The following is a 7,664-nucleotide window of genomic DNA, read 5'->3' on the forward strand; positions in this document are numbered from 1 at the left end:
TATCGTCTACTTACGGTGCCATGTTTCGACTTCGGTGTTCCAGTGTTCTGTCAGATTCCTCTTGGAGTGTCATATCTCTCCTGTCCCCCGTCTTACTAAGCGGTTAATGCGAAATTTTGACCATAATAGCGTATGCCTACTAGAAACTGTAAGTGTTGATAAGGCACTCATTTCCGAAGAAAAATAGTGTCGGTTACTGAGAAGAAGTGTATAACAAGTTGCCCTAATGAGCAGCTTAATCCACATCCTCTAATTTCTCTTTGTTTCAATTTTTATGAATGCACTTAAAACTGTGGAGTCACACACGATAAAATATGAACGAAGAAAGCAGCAATACGTAATTTGAATATGCCAGAACAAACTCAGATGAAGTAATTCAGAAATAATTGACACGTTCGCCAATCTATCTGGACGATATCTTATCAGTACCTGAAAGATAACGAAAAGACCAATGATTATGTAGTTGACGACAAGAGAAAGGCTCGCACTCACGTGTCCTACAGCAAAACATAGTACCAAGTTATAATGGAAATATGTTAGCAGTTGATTTGAGTTGTTAATAAAATCAAAATATAATAATTTTAATAGTAATGGGCACTCTCTACTAAAACTGACTGGAGGCAACTCTTATTGTAGCAACAATTACGTAATCTATACTTGCACTTAATTACACGCAAGGAGTTTGAAAGTCGCGAGCTCTATCTTCTTATCTCGTGTTTTCTACTGAAAATCTCGTGCTTGTACTCTTGTTAACTTTACTATTACAGAGATCGCCTAAACTTTATTTTTTTATTGATATAGCCTAGTATGTATGTAATAAGAAAACATCAAAGGAAATATAACAAGTTTCTTACATATGTAGATAAAAAAGATCATATAAGTTTTAACAGATGTGTAACAATAACTATTTAAGCATTGAATAGTCTTCAATAAGCTAACATAATCTAATAACCAGTAAAAAATAATATTTTATTTTGTGCATTTGAGCACTTACGTTTCCATGACATTAATCTGTAGTGGCCTGACTACATTATATTTTATGTTTTTATGCTCGCAGTTCCCTCTGCTCAAAAGAAACCAGGTCTACATGCTTTAAGTGCAGCAGTCTCAGGGACTTCATATCCACTGACAACCGCACCTGTTTTCCATCATCAGTTAATTTAAGGTGTAGGCAGACTCAGGGACTTCATATCCACTGACAACGACACCTGAAGTCAAATTTTCCTCTGGTGAGACGGTTTGACAACGTAGGCAGACTCAGGGACCTTGTGTCCACTGACAATCATACGTAACGTCCATTCTCCCAGGATGACACAGTTTGACAGTGTTGGCAGACTCAGGGACCTCGTGTGCACTGACAACCACACATCACTGCGTTATTGCATAAGTACCACCTCAAACTTATGTAGTAGATGTCTCGGTCGAGTATTTCTCTATACTGGAAACGTCATATTTGATAGAAAATAGATTCTCCCTTTAAAATACGATATCTCAAACCTAATTACAGAAATTAAGCAACGAACAATATTATATCATGTAAACAGGCATGTGAGCTCTGAGCTCATTTAAATGTTTTCTTTAACTCAATTGCCACAGAAATTACAGATTTGTGGCATATATCTCAAGTCATGAATAATGTGAGGCTCACCACATGGTGGCAAAGTCAATTTTCTTTAAGTTTCTCGCCACAGCAATCACAGATTTGTGGCATGTATTTTTCAAGTGGCAAGTTAATTTTCTTACGATTAGTTTGGCCAATAACAGTGGCAAAGTTCTGATTGTGACCACGAATCATTACAAATGTGGCACCACACAAAAAAATATTATTTTCATTTCAAGGCATAAATCCTGTACCATCGAACTCTAATTACCTACTATTTTTACATTACTAGTGATGCTGAAAAAGAATGTTACAATATTTGTTACAATAACTGTTATGTACATTTTGGTTATAAAATATTTAAATAATCCTACAAATAGAAAAGTAGTTGTATAGTGATGCTATTATATATAATAAAAGTTCAGAATCATTTAGAAAAAGTCTAGCCAACGGCTTGCCAAATCAATTCATGAATATGTACAAAATGTAGTGAATAATTACGTGACTTTGCGTCAGGATTTTTACACTCTAATTTCTAAGTTATACCAAATTTATAATTATCAGTCTGTAATGACTGTCAATATTTCTGATGTCAAACGTCAATGTCTGTGGTATAGCGTCTCAATCGTTTTTATATGGAGTCCTCATTGTCTCTGCTTGGAGGCCTCCCTAGTCTTTGTATGAATCTGTGTGGCCATACCTTGGATGGTCACAAAGAACAAGAAAAAGAAATATCCTACAAAGCACATAATAAAATAATAGATTATTCACAAAATACAACACACAAAACCTCTCCATCTGTCTAGTAGAAACTGAAAGAAATGGTTTATTCATCAAAGTGGCAAGAAATATATTTATGACATGACAAGAGAAAAGTCATCACATTCCAATGAACCTCGTGCTGGAATCGGCACTGCATCACTAAATGACAATCATGAAATAGAAAACACAAGATAAATATTAAATTGACTCATTGTACACTACTATTTACACATTCATAAAATATGGCAGATACTCTCGCCTCTTGGCGTAAGAATCATTTCACTCTGGAAAGAGAAAAGAAATCGTTTAATGCACGACATAATTACCTAGATAATAGCTCAGTGTTTTTCTTTTTCTTCTTTTTTTTGTCACGGGCGACTGTTGCTGGAACGTCTTTCTTTTTGTAACCCTTAACGGTAAGCGTACTACGCTCCGATCTGAAAATATAGTCTACTACACAAAATTACGTCACGTTAAGTGCTTTCTTTCTGCAATGGAGAAAACTGCCGTTGCGATCATGTTTCCTGTAAGAAATGCAATAAAGTCTACCTTAACAACAATAAGAAGAGAAACAACAATATCATTCTTACCATTCCACAATTTCATAGAGTAAAAAATATTCTTGGCACTCATTCATCACAAAATTCAACACTTTGCTGTGTATTTGTATCAGAACTCCTTTCGTGACTCATAGCTACGTCTTAACTTTACTGTGACTTAGATTTTAAGTAAGTGTGTACTCTATCTTAACATTACTGTGACTTAAATTTTACGCAAATGTGTATAAGCTATATCTTCCTTCATAGAATACCGTTATGGGTTTCTTCATTTAGAAATGTATCTTTCTTACCTTCTCTTGTTCTATAAATGTCTGCAAAGTGCTTCCTCATTGTGTCACACTATTCAGGAGTGGTCCATAAATCCTAATACGCCTTACCTGGCAAACTAATAAACACATAAATCATCACTCTTCAAACTACCTCATAAATCAGAACAAGTATCAGTTCGAAGGTTTCCTAATTATACTATTGCCCATCAAATATACCTTCTCAATTCAGAGCCACTTATACACTATATTTTACTGAAGATAATGGCAACAGTTTCTGTTATTTGATGTTATTTCTCCCTAAAAAACGTACATAGTTATTTCTTGTATTTTCCTTCAAATAAGTCACGAAAATTTCATTGTTTCAATGGAAAATTGCAAGATGTCAACAGCTGGTATAATCCTCTCGTCAGAAATGTCCCTTTGTAAAGTTCTCATTCTCTCAAACAATACAAGTCATTCATTATTGGTCTTTCATACAGGATAGATTGATAGTAAAAGATTAATAGATAAACAGGTTAGTCAAAGATTATGAAACAGTACTGAAAATTAAAATCGGAAGAATATACTGTAACGGCTGGGGCACCTATGCTTGTCAAACATATTTTTACTAAAGATCAGTAAACTCCCTAGGGCCTTATTCCTTGAAAAATTTAATGTGTCATAAGTGACGAAGACCTCGCGATTTATGTGTTCGTATTGTCTGAAGTTCCACAGCGTTTGTGTGTGCAATGCGTCGTATGCGGAAGGGTCCTTCATACACCAAGAAAAACTTCCGACTCAAATATTTTCCCTTATGAGATAGTCGATGTGATCTAAGCAATACTTTTTGACCTACCTGTTAATTCTTGACGTTGAATCGTGGATTATGCAGCTTCTTTCTTCTGTCTGCAGCTTTCTTGATGTTCTGTAATGCTAATCTGATCGGCAGCTTTGTCAAGCAGATACGAATTAATTCCGACTGACTGTGCGGATTCGTTAAATATCTGTTCACGCGCATCATGTTTTCAAAATATTGCACTGGAGTTGAAAATTTGGACTGCTCATGACTTTGCATCACAATGATGTAATGTTTTACACGATTTTGTGTAGTCTCTGACCAGTAAGCAGATAAGAATGCGTGATAAAAATCACCGTATGTGTGACATTCACGTACTATTGAGCGCATTCTTGTTTCAGGCTCTCTGCAAATGAATTCCAGTTTATGGCCAATTGGCCATGTTGGTGGTAAAGAATAGTCAAATTGTTGTAAGCACTCTCGAGGGAGGATTTCCGAAAAATTTTAAATTTCCTAGCTGTGAGAAAATGCTTATAGTCAAATTCGTCATTTTTCTTAGCGGATGAGTTCTTTTTACAGCATGACTCACGTTTCCTTCATTACGTCCCGCAAACGTGTCACATTCACGAGAAAAGTGGTCAGCATTTCCATAATTAACGCGCTCATTGTCGTTACCAATTTGGTAATTATCGGATCTACCTGTGTCATTGCTGCGATCGATCTTTTCTTCGATGCTGGCAAGCTGTTCCTGTGTATTTTTTACGTCACGTTTGTTTTGCTGATTAATTGTCATCTGCCCTTGTTTAAAACGTTGCAGAGACAAATTCTTCGGTATCCGCGATGGGTACTGGGTGAGCATCATCTGACCTCGTATCTAACCCGCTACTGAGTTCCGTCACTTTCATGGATAATTCATCTACCTGTTTAGCTACTGTCGTTAACTGAGTTTCTATCTTTGAAACTTCATTGATGGTCTGTGACTCCAATGACTCGACATCTTTTGCTAATTCCACTACTTGCAGTTCCTGTTGTGACGTCTGTCGTTTCACTTCAACAATATCAACATTTTGTACATGATCAAATCGGGATACAAGATTATTAATATCTGAATTGAATTCTTCACGTACCTGACTTTTCAACTGACTGGTCATTTCTTCAAATTTACGATTTAAATTGTCATTCACTTCACCCCAAAACAATGTGAGATTATCGTTAATTTCGTTCTGAAGCGATTTGAAATTCTTTGCATTATTGTTGTTAAATTCAGTAAGTTTACTCAGTAATAATTGTAAAACATCAGTACTGGGGGCAGGGAGTACAACGTTACTCTTCTCTGGTAAAGCAGAAGCAGTACCTGCATTTCCACTAACAGAAGGAAAGGCACAATTACTCCGCTTTATCAGAGTGGCAACGAGACAGCAAACACTTTTGTAACTACTTTCCACTCAGTCTGTTATTGACAGGTAAGATTACTGTGCAGATGTTTGTATTTCTCTGTGTTTAAAGAAAAATGAAAAACTCGATGGAAAGATGTATTGGTGGATACTGATGAAAATCTATTTGGAAAAAATTAAAAAATAATTAAAAAATAGCAACAGCAGTGTGTGTTGGATGTTATTTTGACGAATGTCTACAGACTATGTACTTGATGTGAAAAGGATGAAAGCTCACCTGCCGTGTTGTGGAGGTAGCATTATTTAGAAAGGATTTTTTGCAAATATGTTCTGAGAAAAGAAAATTAGATTATATTTGTTGAAGAATGTCAAAAGCTAATTTTTAAGGTAATCAGTTTTTTATATTTTTGTAGCTCCTTATTGTTAGAACACTGCATGTGGTTCAGTTTACTGAAGAAAACTTATAATGCAACGTATAATTTTGTGTTATATTGAAACAAGTGTCAAGTAAAGTAATTGTAAACAGGAAAGTTCTTAATAAATATTTTGCTAACTTGAGAACTTCATTGCTTAATGAAGCATGGTTAAATCCTCTCTTTCTCGCAGTTAAGATTAGTTCCCCATTTTCATTTATTTTCAAGAGTGTGTACTGAGATACATTTTTTTAAAAACTGCATTGCACAACACAAACACGGCAATTGAAATCTGATTTATGACGGGCTCGTCATTCTCCTAATAAAGACTGGTTGAAGATCTCAAGATCACTGTAAGATGCAGTGTTTGTCAGAGACATTCGTCAAAATAACATCATATCAATTGAGAGGCATAATACTAGCAAAAGATTGCAGTAAAGTTCTATCTTACGAATTATCATGGAGTTCTATCAGAAAGTCATACGCGTTAGTTTCTTACGTTCGCATTAATTTTTACGTTCATTTGCTGTGTAATTACTACAACAGTTCTGATACAGTGATTGTTTGCAAGACTAAAGGTAAAGATTAACCACTTCAGGGCAAATATTGTAATCTGAGTCATTTTATTTTACAGTCAGGTGGCACATAGAATTCTCGTTAAAAACGGATTTCTCTCTCGCAGACAAATTGTTTGATATAGCGGCTAGTCTAGATTTCGCATAGTGTAGCGTGAGCTTCAGGTATTTCTGTTCAGAATTAAATAGTTCTGTTGCCCTGCACAAAAATTTACGTATATTCAAATTGACACTCACGAACAAAGTTCTGTTTGCAACCATACACACATTAAAATTTCAATTATAAGCTTTGAGTCAGCAATTACTTTCAAGATTTGTGACGCAACATTAGAAGTAATCATACGTTGTACGTCATTAAAGCACAGAATTGCCACCTGTCCCTATTTTGCCGCAGCAGCCCCAATTTTCAAGGCTTTGTCCCGCGTCCCATCGGCATATCCGTTTTGTCCCGCTTTTTGGTAAGGACTCAGCTAATTCATTTGACTTACGTTGACGCACGACACTCGCATTTTGTTCAAGTTAGCCACTGCGCGCTCGCCACACGCATTGCGCTCGTGGCTCGTATCCCACTCATTGCCCTCACCCCTGCGCAGGCTTTTCATAGACAATCGCGTGGCCAATTTGGACGAGAGAGTATATAGACGTGCGCGTCTTCTGAAAATTTACAACTGTTATATTCACAATGTTTGATTTGCTAATTGTTTGTGGTGAGTACCTCAAAACTACACGTAATTTATCATTTCATACACTACTGGCCATTAAAATGCTACACCACGAACATGACGTGCTACATATGCGAAATTTAACCGACAGGAAGAAGATGCTGCGATATGCAGATGATTGGTTTTCAGAGCATTTACACAAGGTTGGCGCCGGTGGTGACACCTACAACGTGCTGACATGAGGAAAGTTTCCAACCGATTTCTCATACACAAACAGCAGTTGACCGGCGTTGCCTGGTGAAACGTTGTTGTGATGCCTCGTGTAAGGAGGAGAAATGCATACCATCACGTTTCCGACATTGATAAAGGTCGTGTTGTAGCCTATCGTGATTGCGGTTTATCGTATCGCGACATTGCTGCTCGCGTTGGTCGAGATCCAGTGACTGTTAGCAGAATATGGAATCGATGCGTTCAGGAGGGTAATACGGAACGCCGTGCTGGATCCCAACGGCCTCGTATCGCTAGCAGTCGAGATGACAGGCATCTTATCCGCATGGCTGTAACGGATAGTGCAGCCACGTCTCGATCTCTGAGTCAACAGATAGGGACGTGTGAAGACAACAACCATCTGCACGAACAGTTCGACGACGTTTG

The sequence above is a fragment of the Schistocerca nitens genome, chromosome 4, assembly GCF_023898315.1.
Source record: "Schistocerca nitens isolate TAMUIC-IGC-003100 chromosome 4, iqSchNite1.1, whole genome shotgun sequence".
In the NCBI taxonomy this organism is placed as follows: domain Eukaryota; kingdom Metazoa; phylum Arthropoda; class Insecta; order Orthoptera; family Acrididae; genus Schistocerca; species Schistocerca nitens.